General features: G+C 36.1%; 1 pseudogene across 1 annotated transcript; it reads left to right on the top strand.

Moving 5' to 3' along the window:
* Window positions 1–13525: 13525 nt before the first annotated feature.
* LOC308341586 (cytochrome c oxidase subunit 4 isoform 1, mitochondrial-like) lies at window positions 13526–14020 on the top strand (annotated as a pseudogene). The gene has a single exon. The product of its transcript is annotated as a cytochrome c oxidase subunit 4 isoform 1, mitochondrial-like (transcript).
* Window positions 14021–14430: the final 410 nt, after the last annotated feature.

Raw genomic sequence — 14430 nt, 5'->3', positions numbered from 1 at the left:
TGACCATAGAATTGAGGGCCCATATCTGAGCTCTCTACTCTGTTCCATTGGTCTATGTGTCTGTTTTTGTGCCAGTACCATGCCGCCTTGGTGATCACAGCTTTGTAATAAAGCTTAAAATCAGGCAACATGATGCCCCCAGCTTTGTTTGTCTTTTTCAACATTTCCTTGGTGATTTGGGGTCTTTTCTGGTTCCATACAAATTTTAGGATTGTTTTTTCCAGCATTTTTAAAAATGATGATGGTATTTTGATCAGGATGGCATTGAAAGTATAGGTTGCTCTAGGCAGCATAGACATTTTAACAATCTTTATTCTTCCGATCCATTAGCATGGAATGTTTTTCCATCTTTTTGTGTCTCCTTCGATTTCTTTCATAAGTATTCTGTAGTTCCTCAAGTTTAGGCCCTTTACCTCTTTAGTTAGGTTTATTCCAAGGTATCTTATGGTTTTTGGTGCTATTGTAAATAGAATCAATTCTCTAATTTCCCTTTCTACAGTTTCATTGTTAGTGTATAAGAAAGCAACTGATTTCTGTGCATTGATTTTGTATCCTACTACATTACTGAATTGCTGTATGAGTTCTAGTAATTTGGGGGTAGAGAAATTTGGGTTTTCCACATAAAGTATCATGTAATCTGCAAAGAGAGAGTTTGACTTCTTCTTTGCCAATTTGAATACATTTATTTTTGTTGCCTGATTAGAAACTTTCTTGACATTAATCTTAGCAATGATTTTATGTATATGGCACAAAAAGCAACAGAATAAAAAGCAAATGATACTACATCAAACTAAAAACTTCTGCACAATAGAAGAAATGATCAATGAAAAGGTGACCAGTGCAATGAGAGAAATATATTTGCAAACTACATTTGGTAAGGAGTTAATATCCAAAATACAGAAGAAACTCACACAACCCAGACTTGACACCAAAAGCATGATCCTAAGAGGAAACACTGATCAAGTATATGTCTCAAATTTAGAGTATAATCAAAACTCTTGAGAGGATGAAAATGTAAGCTGCATACTGGGGGATAATATTTGCAAACCATATATCTGACAAAGGGCAAATATGATGTTAATTTTATGTCAAATTATTTGGGCTATGGTATGCCAGATACTTGGCCAAACATTATACTGGGTATTTCTATGAGAATGTTTTTGGATGATATTAGCATTTAAATTAGTAGACTGAGTAAAGCAGATTTTGCTCTCTACTGTGCTCTATCCAATCAGTTAAAGACCTGAATAGAACTAAAAGCCTGACCCTTCCTCATGTAAGAGAATTTCCCCTGCCTGGCTACCATCAAACTGGGACATTGTGGTTTTTTTGTTGTTGTTGTTTTTTTTTTTTTTTTTTTTTTTTTTGTGGTGCTTTGGGACTTAAAGTAAAACTAAATATTTAGTTTTCCCAGTCTGGAGCTTGTTAGACTTGGAAATGGAATTACACCATTGGCTTTCCTGGTCTCCAACATTCCAACTCACCTTGCAGATTTTAGGACTTAGCTTCTATAATGATGTGAGCTAATTCCTTAAAATATACATCTAGATGCTTATATGTATATATATATATATACACATTATTGTGGTCTGTTCTTCTAGAAAACCCTAATACCTAGAACATCTCAAAACTCAATAAGAAAAAATTTAAAAATGGGCAAAGACACAGCAGTTGTTTTTACCAGAGGATATACAGATTTCAAAGAAGCACATGAACATCATTATTGATAACAAATTTAAAAAATTACAAATTAAAATCACAATGAGATATTGCTAAACACCTACCAAAATGGCTCACATAAAAAATAGTAATACTAAATGTTAGTGATGATGTGGAGACACTATATCACCCATATATTACTGGTGGAATGGCTACTTTGGAAAATAGTTTGGCTACTTCTTTAAAAGCTAACCTGCAACTACCATACAACTTTGTAGTTGTACTGTTGGAAATGAAATCAGGTTCACACAAAAACCTTTATAAAAACAGACAACAGGTACACCTGGTGGCTCAGTCATTAAGCATCTGTCTTTGGCTCAGGTCATGACCCCTGGATCCTAGGATCAAGCCCTCCCTTGGGCTTCCCATTTGGTGAGGAGCCTGTTTCTCTGTCAAATAAATAAATAAAACCTTTAATACATACATACATACATACATACAGGCAACAACCTGGATCAATCTTTAGAGAATTTTGCTGAGTGAGAAAAGCCAATCCCAAAGTTCACATACTGTATGATTCCATTTATATGACATTATTTAAATGACCAGTTATAGGAATAGAGAATTGATTAGTGGTTGCCAAGAGTTAGGGGAGTGTGGGTGGAGGTAAGAGGGAAGGGTATGTCTATAAAAGGGAAATGAGGGATCCCTGTAGTGTTGGAAATGTTCTATATCCTGTTTGTGATACTGTATTGTCATTTTGAAAAAAAAATGGTTTAAGGGTACACAGAATCTTATTTCTTATAACTGCATGTGAATCTGTAATTATCTTTTAAAAACAATTATTAAAAGAAAATAATTTTGGTTTTGAATTCCTAAAAAACGAGAAGTTACTCCAGGTGGATTTATGGACATAAATGGGAAAATTAAAACAAGAAAACTTCTAGAAGATTAAATAGTAAAATATTTTTATAGACAATTGTTTGAACACAAAGAGCAATAATCATAAAGGAAAAGAGCAAAACAATGGGCTTCTTTAAGTTGTAGATTTTTGTTGAGCAAAAGAAACCATTAGGAGTGAAAATGAAAACCACACAAGTAGGAGAAAATATCTGTAAAACATGTACTTGACAATTTTTTTCAAGAACAGCATTGACTAATAGAAATATAATGTGAGACATCTCAATTCTGACGAGCCACATTTCAATTGCTTGATGGCCACATGTGGGGTCTACCAGATTGGACTACATAGATCCAGAACTTAAAAACTACTCCTACAAGTAAGTAAAAATACAGGCAATCCTATTTTAGATATGGATAAAAGACTAAAATACATGCTCTCAAAGGAACTGTAAAAATTATCAGTACAAAATTTAAGCCACAATGAGATATAACCAACCATTCATATACTGCAAAGGTAAAATAAGAACTATGAAAAATATTAAGTCTTAGCAAAGCTGTGAAACAAGAACTCTCACATGTTCTGCTGGCAAAAAATAAATAAATAAATAAATAAATATATATATATATATGTATATATATACACACACACACACATACACGGACACACACATACATATTAAATGTAAAATATATAATTTTGGAACTTTGTGGGATAATTTCATAAAATGAATGTACATCTAGCATATAAAACAATTTTAACCCTAAAGAATTGAGACGCCACAGTTATGTGTGAAAAGGCTGTACCAATATCTTTTCCCTAAACTGGAAACAACTCATATACCCATTAATTGTAAAATGACTAAATGAGTAGTAGTATATGCATCTAATTAAATACCACACAGCAATGAAAATGAATAAATTGCTATTATGCACAACAACATCATGTTGAGTGAAAGACGCCCATAGAAGTTACCTATTAAAGGTTTCTTTTTATAAAAAGCTGAAAAATAGATAAAAAGTAATTTGTTCTGCTTTAAGTATGAATAGTAGCTACATTTAGGTGGAAATGAAGAAAAAAAGAGGTCACAAAAGAGGTTTCCGGGGTGTTAGAGGTGGCTTATTTCTTGAACCAGCTGGTTACTACACGTAGATGTACTAGGTAAAATTTGAGTTCTACATGTATGATTTGTACACATTTTATGTTTATGCTATATTTCAATGAAATTTGTTTAATACATTTAGAATTTACTTTTATATGATTTTAATTGGTTTCTACAACAGCTTCTTTGTGATATTTCTTCATTTCCAGTGGGACAATTTTCCAAATCACTCAGCCCATTGCTGCTGGGACTTACTGCCCTGATCTGCAATCAAGCTTGTCAGTGTTCAATTAAAACCAACAAAGAGTATAATGGCTAAGCAAAAGCAAAATTGTCAAGACCTTATTATTGCAATAAAATATGCTAAAAATTACGTACTAAATTTCCCAGACTGCATTATTGAAATGTTTGCTAATTTTCAGGACAATTTGCCAGGAACTGCTGAAGAGGAACTTAATGAAATTGTGGCTGAAGTTATATCTAAAAGAATCCAATGCACTTCTCAGAGGAAAAGAAGAATTCTCCCCAGCTGGCAAATAGCTTTGACTGTATTTGATGCTCAGAATTCTCAAAGCCTAATTTCAATTTATTCTAACGGAGATTTGCCAGAAAAGCATCTCTCTCAGACCTCAACAACTTTAAGGAAAATTAAAACATTAGATTTAGGTCAGAGAAAAGATAACTATATGTTTCGGTGAGAGAGTTAGTTAGAAAGGAATGTTCTTGAGGAAAAAACAATCAGCTTTCAAATTCATATTACAAGTAATATTTGCTTGTATTCCATTGTTATTCTGATGCATTAATAATTCTATGGCTCACTGGATTGCTTCCATCAATTTTAATCATGCATTTCTTCATTCAGTTTATTTGTGCTTCCTGAGGTACAAATCTATGCTAGATTCTAGGATGTATATCATTATATACATGTGTACAAATGAGCACAGTTATAAGAATTGGAGAAAAGAAATAAGGGAGAGTGATAGCTACCTGTAGTGCTAGGAAACTACCAAGACTTTAGAGAAGACCTCACAGAGATGAAATTTAAGTCAGGACGTGAAGGAAGCTTATGAAGTCATAAATAGAGCTCAATATTTTAAAGTGTATGGAAGATATGTATTGATGTCCCCTATTTCATTGCTGATACTGGCAATGTGTGCCTGCTTTTCTTGGTCTAACTAGAAGTTTATAATTTGGATTGAACTTTTCAAAGAGCCAGCTTTTGAGTTTGCTACTTTTCTCTTTCTCCATTTTCAATTTCTTTAATATCTAATCCTAAGGGTTTTTTTGTTTGTTTGTTTTGTTTTGTTTTTGACAGAGAGCGAGATCACAAGTAGGCAGAGAGGCAGGCAGAGAGAGAGAGAGGAGGAAGCAGGCTTCCAACTGAGCAGAGAGCCCGATGCGAGGCTCCATGCGGGACTCGATCCCAGGACCCTGAGATCATGACCCAAGCCGAAGGCAGAGGCTTAACCCACTGAGCCACCCAGGCGCTCCAATCCTAAGGGTTTTTTAATTCCTTTCCTTGGCATACTTTGGTAATTTGCTCTTTTTTTGGTTTGAAAATTTCAGATTGTTTTGAGATCATATCTCTTCTTTTTTTTTTTTTTTTTTTAAAGATTTTATTCATTCATTTGACAGAGAGAGACCACAAGTAGACAGAGAGGCAGGCAGAGAGAGAGAGAGAGGAAAGCAGGCTCCCTGCTGAGCAGAGAGCCCGATGCGGGACTCGATCCCAGGACCCTGGGATCATGACCCGAGCCGAAGGCAGCAGCTTAACCCACTGAGCCACCCAGGTGCCCGAGATCATATCTCTTCTAATAAAACATTTGATGCTACAAATTTCTTTCCAAGCACCATTTTCGCCCAACAAGTTTTGATATGCAGTTTTCATTTTTGAAATTCAAAGTACTTCCTTTGAGATTTAATTTTTTATCCATGTGGTAATTACTTAATTTCCAAATATTTGGAGATTTCCCAGATAACTTTATTATTAAATTTTTAGCTTCTCTTTTGTTCAGTGAAAATACTTAGTCTATAATTTTAAATGATTTTAAGTATGTTTAGAATTGTAGTATGGCTCAGAATATGGTTTATCTTGATAAACACTGCATTTTCACTTGAAGAGTATGTTCATTTTATAGTTGTGTGGACTGCTCTGAACATGGTTGATCGTGCTCAAGTTCTCTACATTCTTACTTTGTTCAATTACAAAGAAAAAGTCTCCAGCTGTAAGTGTGGTTTGCCTATTTTCATTTCTATCACTTTTTTCTTTAAGAACTTGGGTGCATGCACATTTAAGATTGTTTCTTCTTCTCAAATATGACTCTTCTCAAAAATGACTGCTTTATCATTATGTAATGTCTATCTTTAATAATATTCCTGACCCTGATATTTACTTGGTATTTACTTTATATGACAATATAGTCACTCCAGCCTTTTAATTAATGTTTATGGCATATTTTCCCCAATCTTGTTGTCTGTGTCTTAATATTTATATGAATTTACCACAGAGAGCACCTACTTGGATATTGTTTTTAATCCAATTGAGGCTGACATTTTCCGCCTTTCAAATGGGTGTTTTCAATCACTTATATTTAATTACCCATATAGATTTAAAACTACTACTGTTTTATTTTCTGATTATTATTTCTTTTTTCTCCCTTGTTCTTTATTCTCATTTTGAATTGAGTATTTAAGGATCCATTTAACACCCAAGATGGGTTTATTAGTTATACCTTTTTTCTCAACCATTTAGTGGTTGAGCTAAGGTATATAATATTTACTATGAACATATAATGCCCTACTTTCAAGTAGACTTATAGTATAAACCTTTATTATGTTACTTCCATTTCTACTCATCTTCTACTCATCTTCTGTTATTATTTTAAACATTTTTTTTTAAATTTTACCTATATTTTAGAAGATCAAATAGCTTGTTCAGCCATTGAAATGGGAAAAAATGAACTTTTATCACATCTTTACCATTTCTGACCTCTTCATTTATTTGTGTAGATTTCCATCTGGTATATCCCTCTTTCTGCCTAAAATGGGCAAGTCCCTTCTTATGCTCTTTTTTTTTTAAAGATTTTATTTGTTTATTTGACAGACAGAGAGATCACAAGTAGGCAGAGAGGCAGGCAGAGAGAGAGGAAGAAGCAGGCTCCCTGCCGAGCAGAGAGCCTGATGCTGGGCTGGATCCCAGGACCCTGAGATCATGACCTGAGCCGAAGGCAGAGTCTTCTTATGCTCTTGCTGACATAGTTTTTATTCTTTTCATTTTCAAGGCATTGAACATTTAAGTTTGAATTGGAAAAGATAATACTTTAAGATATGATACTTAAAGGAAAATCATTAATTTTTTCCCACCAGAGACCTGAGCTTAGTCTGGCCCTTAACAGTTTAAGCTTTTTAAATTAGAAGTAATGTAAAATCTGCAAGACATCCTAAGAAGAAAATCTTGTTCATAACCATGTAGACAGTGATGATAAAATATGAATCTTTGACCAGATAGACATTTTGTGCTGACACAACCAGTAATGCTTAGTGACTTAATTAAGGCTAGCCCTAATATACAGCATGGGAAAACAGCTCAGGCTTTATTAAAGCATATCAAGACAATTAAACTAGGGATGATATTGCCATCCTGAAATTAAACCACAGTTGTTAGTATTGTATCAGCTTGAACCGGCTGTGTGTGCCTGTTTCTCAGGAGAGCCTTTTTGTCCATGTTTCTTTGTAACTATTCATATCAAAGTAAGATCAAATGGAGAACTTGGATGCACACCACACAGTGGTAGGTGATGTCCATTTGGCTCACATTCTAACAACCCAAGCATTTCAGGAAAAATTCTAAGTCAGCTTATGATCACCACCTGCCAGGAATTCAGCCCAGTTCTGACAGAGCTGCAGTAGCTGGCAAGGAGCCACCAAAATTCAGAAAAAGAAAAAAAAAAATGGGTGTTCAAACTTGTTATATTAAATGTCAAAAGCATATAAATGGAATGAATAAGAAAATTTGAGAATTAGGGGAAAATTAGAGATCTAGAATTAGAGATCAGGACTATATTAAAGTAATTTTGTTAACTATGTTTAAGAATGATGCAAAACTACTGTATGGCTCATGCTTATTGAGGTAACTTATGAAGTAGTGCTTTCAGCAAATAAGCAGTTTACCTGATTACACTGGTAAATAAAATGGGAAGCTGATGTGGTAATTTGGTTAAAATCTTCAGTATTATAAATCTTCAGGTATTATAGATAAGAGTTATGAAGGGGAGTGCATTGTTTTCCTTCCATGTTCAAATTTTATTCAGCATTATATATATATTTTTTAAAGATTTTATTTATTTATTTGACAGAGAGAGATCACAATAGGCAGAGAGGCAGGCAGAGAGAGAGAGAGGAGGAAGCAGGCTCCCTGCTGAGCAGAGAGCCCGATGTGGGGCTCAATCCCAGGACCCTGAGATCATGACCTGAGCTGAAGGCAGTGGCTTAACCCACTGAGCCACCCAGGCGCCCCTCCTCAGCATTATATTAGAAGAAATGGAAGCTGTTCCTAGAAGTTAACCTTGCAAACTAAGATGGTAGGTAATATATTCTGAGTAATTAAGAAATATCCCCCTTCGTCTGGACTGCATACATACTCCATAGTATATTCTCCTTTGCAATGTGCTATAGATCTTATGTTAAAGACTGCAAATTTCTCAGGCCATCTGGGTGGATCAGTTGGTTGAGTATGGTTCAGGTCATGATCTTAGAGTCCCGGGATCAAGTCCCAGGATCGGATTCCCTGATTAACAGGGAGTCTGCTTCTCCCTCAGTCCCTCCTTCCACCTCATGCTTTCTCTTTCTCTTCCCCTTTCTCATTTTCTCTCTCAAATAAATAAAAACCTTTAAAAAAAAAAAAAAAGAAAGAAAGAAAAAAAGATTGCAAATTTCTCTAGGACTGGATTTAACTTGCTTGGCATTGATGTTTCCACAATTCCTACATACGTACCAAACACAGTGCTTAGCCTTTTGTAGTATGCTTTCCAAATAATTTAAGTTGTATTGTGCAATGGTGATGCAGTACTAGCCAACTAAAATGCCACTTATAACACTTATAAATGAATATGGCCAATAGCACCTACGGTATTCAAGGAAAAAATACTATTATTGGCTGGTTAACCATATTTACTGAGTTTACTATATATAGGAAGTAGTCTTAGATTTATGGGTTTGATTCTAGCTTATCTCTACCATTAGTAAGGGGGCATTTCAAAGTCTCCTGACAGGTAGTTTCTTTCTGTTCAGGTTGAAAAGTGTTGAAATTCAAGTGAATCACATGCAAAAAACATAAAATTCACATCACTTCAACTCTCAGGATAATTTGTTCAATTTCTCTTCTCTATTCAATGACCTCATTATCCAAGACCTGAAGCTGGAATTTCACTTACTATCTCTTCAGAACGTTCCCAGTTTGTATGATATAATGCATAATTTAAATGCATGAAGGTATATTATCCTCCCTGAAAGCTTCTGAAGTTGAAGGTACAAATATTGAAGCATCCTTAAACCATTTGCTTTTACTCTATCAACACTCATAAATTGAAGTAGAAAAATTTTGTTAAGTGGCCAGCTATCTATATACTTTAATGATATTTAAAAGTACTTTTCAAATGTGGAAAGATGTCCCTTATCCCATAAAGTGTTTCTCTAATATCAAAGGCTGCTTTTAAGAAAGGATGTATATTTTTCTCCAGAACGCTTTAGAAAAGTCATCATAACTTCAGTTCAGCGTTTAGCTTTACAGTTTTGGAAACGATTGTGACTGGAATGTGCAAGTTATATTCATTTGGAGTTATTTTAGTGTTTACAACAAGCCACATTCAACTGTGACAGTCTTTCAATGCGGAAACAACTTTACTATGAAAGCCACTGTCACTACCCAATGTGGACAGCTAATTAGCAGCTCAGAAGGAATGATCTACAGAAATGACTTGTTTCAAAGGCCTAATCAGTCCCCAACAGATTTCAGACTGGAGAGTAGTATGTGAGTCCTGTAGACTCGAACTTTACCTTGAATTCTCCATTTACTGTTGTATTAATACTGCTTTGACAGTGGATTGACGTGTCATTAGAACACTTTTTTCAGTCTATCTACCTCATCATTTTTTTTTCTTTTGATTGCTGTTGTTTTCCTCTGAAAGCAAACACTGCAAAGTCAAACTGATAATTCTGAAGTACATTTTGTATAAGAGTTTGTACTCTATTTGGCATGATTTTTTTTTTCCTTTCTGCAGGCTCATCAAAATGGCCAATGTCACCAAAACAGCAAATTTGCCAGGTGCAGCTGTTGTACATAGCAACACACACAAGTCTGGAATACTAATGTCCTCTAAACATTCTGGATAGGATGACATAGTCCTAAGAAAACATTTTTTTATTCTCAATAAGAATATGATCTATAAGTTTAGAGCTTTTAAGAAGAATGCAATATATTCAGGATACCATCAATAGTAAAGTGTCAATAGGTGTTTTTCTATTTTCCTAGGACCATTTATTAACTAGGTCAAGTTCTAGTAAGCAAAACATTATATAGAATGCACTATAGTATCTGGGAGACCAGAAGAAGGAAATGAAATCTTTTCATTTTTTTTAGTCAAGGCAAGTAGAAAAGATTAGTACATATACATCAAAAGTAAAACATATAATATTCTCAATATAAAGACCATGTTAAGTTTTTGGTTCGACAGGAACACACAGATATGATATGAGCTTTATCATCAACTTTGCCAAGTTCTGACACCTGGCCCAGTATTGGCGCCCATTAATAAAAATGGTTAACTATAAAAAAACATTGCTTGACCTTGTGTACAGGCGCAAAGTTAGTCGAACATCACTGAAGATTCTTGAAAGTGCAGACTTGGCCAATATGTTCAATAAACATATTTCTTTAATTGCTTTTCCTCCCATCCCTTGGTATAAATGATATCACTATATGAAACACCACTTTTTAATACTAGAAACTAGTATTAAAAAACTGGAAACCGTTAAAATTGTTTTCGATGTTCCAGAGTACAGCTTTAACTTTCTAAAGCTCATCATTGGAGGTTTAAGATATGTTCATTAAAGTGTAGTACAGACCTTACAAAAGACTGCAGTTTCTGAGAAGACTCCAGGAGAAGACTGCAAGCTAGGTTTCCTGCTGTTAGCTGTACATAACCTGGGTATGATGGTCAACACCGTCCAACCAAAGTCTTTGCAATTTTTTTAGAGGGTAGAAAAGGTGAAACATAGGCTGTAAGAGATTCTTGGGCATAATTATGCACCTTAAGTGGAGAAGAATCCATATAAATAGCTTGTCTCATAAACAAAAAGGGGGAGATGGGATTCAGAGTCAGGAAGATCCTTTTTACCTAAATCAGTCTCCAGAACTTTGGTTTCTCCTGTTTCAGGAAACTATACAATAACGTGGGACACAAACTGCTGAATTAAGAAACCTCTACCAAAAGCAAAAGGCAAAATAGAGGGAGCCAATGCTCCAGTCCCATAACACACTACTTTCCAGTGTGGCACACAGAGAGCTCAGCCAGCAATGACCAGCTGGTCTCCTGAGAGGCAAGTGATCCATAGCACATGGGGCAGTATACAGAAAGGCCAGACCTCAGTGACCAGGGTAGCAACCTCCAATGAACCAACCACTCTGCCTGCATAACTTCACAAACAATGCCTCATGGACAAGCAGGAACAACCCTGGGGGCCTCAAAAATGCAAAACTAAAAAACTAGCAGTTAGCAAGTAACAATACTTCCTCAGGAACAGACTCAAGCCACTATGTAAGTTGATTGATTATTACTAATACTACATTTCATTGTCTATTGCCTTTCCCCCCCCACAGAGCATTTATATATGTGTGTTATTTTATTAAAACAATCTGGAGAGATGAGCATCTCCACCTTCTTCAATTTTACAAATGAGTTCCAAGCAAAGTACACTCATTTAGGAAAGATTAAGTGTGGCATGAGCATGAGGACATTGCCTGGCTTTCATGTTTAAGCCAAGAATCTTGAGGCTTTCGAGTACCTCCCCAGGATCAGAAATGGATTCTCCTGCTTCACATTTCCCATCTCTGGCATTGCTGCTTATCCTCTATCCCTGCCACTAAGCAAGCTCCAGAGATTTGCCCGCCTTTGAAGGAAGGACAACATTCACGGAGATTTAGCTTCAGTGAGTAGGCTATGGGAGACTGATGGAGAACAGCTGCACTCCAAAGTTATTTCTTTATGGTGAGCTAATAAAGGATGGATTGTTCACAGGGTGAAATGAAGTGTGAAAACACATCTGAATCTCTGAAACACTGCCACAGATGACAGCAAAACAACTATGCCAATAAGATTTGGAGACATATTGCAAGCTATGCCACTGTGGCTCACTCTATATGAAAACAGAACATAATTACAGGAGCTAAGTAACTTTCATTTAACATTTATTCAAATCTTATTGTGTACCAAGCTCTGTGCTAAACTCTAGAAATGGAAAGTGAATAGAGCATGATCTCGCTCCTTCAGAATAACGCATTCAACCAGTAGAGAGGAACAGTGACCATAATGTGAAGTGCTGTAATGAAATCACATACAAAGGGTTACTGAAGGACAGACAGGGAAAACCCTAAAATATGTCTTTCTTAAAACCAAGGAAGTTCTACCCTTCAAAGCCTTCCAAAATAAGAATTATGTAAAAAAAATAGTAAATGCCACTATTGATTGACTGTTCCCTCTGGTCCAGACACAACACTTGGACATCATCTCATGAAGTGCTCACAACCACCCAATGTGTACAGAACAATTACCACCCCCATTTCATAACATAAATAACTATGTTGTAAGTCACCATAGAGTCTCTTGAGTTGTCAGTATTCCCACATTTCTTTAGCTCTTTTCCATTTTTATAAGTTACAATTTTTTCAAACTTTATAACATTTGTTGCAGTCTATCTTCTTATCTTTATTTTTGACAAACTCCCTCATTATAGTTTATACTAGTAGAAGGCAATGATCTGTATCTAATTCCACTCTAGAGCAATGCACACAGTAGGCCCTGAGTAAATTGTTTTGAATAGAATTATTCTAAAATTATATGAACTAGAGCTATAAAAACAGCTGTTATATAATCTTACTTATCAAAGGCTGAAGGAAGAGAGAATGATAACTGAAATAACACACCTTAAGCATAGGGTCATTAAGATCCACTAGGACATGGACAGCAGATACTGAAGATGGAGTGTGATAATATAAGGGGCCTAATAAAATCTTCTCTGGTTTCTCAGTACTTCCATTGTGCTCTGTCACACTTCAGTTTCACCCTTGGGTTATGTTTTTCCAGTTGTATACTGTGATTCCTAAATTAAAATTTATTTTGTGGTATCTTTTCCAGGCACATAACCCTCAGTTCTGAGATGGATTCTATCTATCTGGATACAGAAGCACTTTCTGGGCTGCTTCTCCTCTCCTACATTTCTACACCCTTGCCTTGTGTTCGCACATGGTTTTCTCTGATAAACAGGGTAAGAAGCATCTCTGGGTTTCATTCCATGAGACTTCTCAATACTGAAAAACTGCCTGCTTCTGGAAGGGGCCATCCAGGACCCTGAACTTCTTCTCCACCTCCACAATCCCTGAACTGTCCAAGAAAGTGGAACATGTAGAAATGGGATTGATACTGTGATACTGTTTCACATTCAGTCTTCCCTGGGAGTGGAGTAGAGCAATGATAGAAAATCGAGAAAATTGCCACTCTCTCACTGCTCAGACAAATTAGAGTCACAAAAAGCAAGCAGATATTTACAGAGGGCAGTTGTGGCAGGAAGCAGAGGGTGGCAGCAGCAGAATGTTGGCTACCGGAGTGTTTAACCTAATCAAGTGAGCAATTTCCACCTCAGTGTGTGTAGGAGCACATGGAAGCATCATGAAGAGTGAAGACTACGCTCTCCTGAGTTATGTCAACTGGTGCTACTATCCCCTGCCCAATGTGGTCCACATTAAGAACCTCTCTGCCAGCTGGAAGGCCTTGAAAGAGAAGAAGGCTCCCTGGAGCAGCCTCTCCTTTGAAGAAAAAGTTGAACTGTACGGCACGAAGTTCAATGAGAGCTTTGCTGAAATGAACAGGAGCACAAATGAGTGGAAGATGGTTGTGGGCACCGCCGTGTTCTTCATCGGCTTTGCTGCTCTCATTCTGATTTAGGAGAAGCACTGTGTGTACGGCTCCTTCCCACACACCTTTGAGGAGGACTGGGTAGCCAAAAAGACCAACAGGATGCTTGACATGAAGGTCAGCCCGATTCAGGGCTTCTCAGCCAAGTGGGACTACAACAAGAAGAAATAGAAGAGCCCACCACTCACCCATTTGAGCCTCACGGTACTCTCCCACCTCCATGCAGCTCAGCATCTTCACTGGAAACCATTATGTTGCAACACCAGTGCTAATAAACAAGCAGTCTATGTGGAAAAAAAAAAAAAGAAAAGAAAAAAGAAAGAAAGAAGGAGAAAGCTGATATTTTTTAAAAATTAGAATTCGTATAAATTGACCATGCTTAGTTTCAATGGTGTTCAAGTTTTAACTATGAGGCCAAAGCTTTTTAGAACCAAAAGAGATTTCTTACTTCTTACCAACTCTACCATTCATTGGACAGCTGAAGATGATAGGGAAATGGTATAATAATCCTGGAAGAGAAATCTTAGGGCCGAAAGCCTCACAGAAAGCTTCCAGACATGCCAAGGAAGGTTACTTTGAAA

This window comes from Martes martes, assembly GCF_963455335.1.
Source record: "Martes martes genome assembly, chromosome: 4".
Taxonomy (NCBI): Eukaryota; Metazoa; Chordata; class Mammalia; order Carnivora; family Mustelidae; genus Martes; species Martes martes.
The sequence above is the reverse complement of the archived record's forward strand: the minus strand, read 5'-3'. Positions and strand labels throughout refer to the sequence as shown.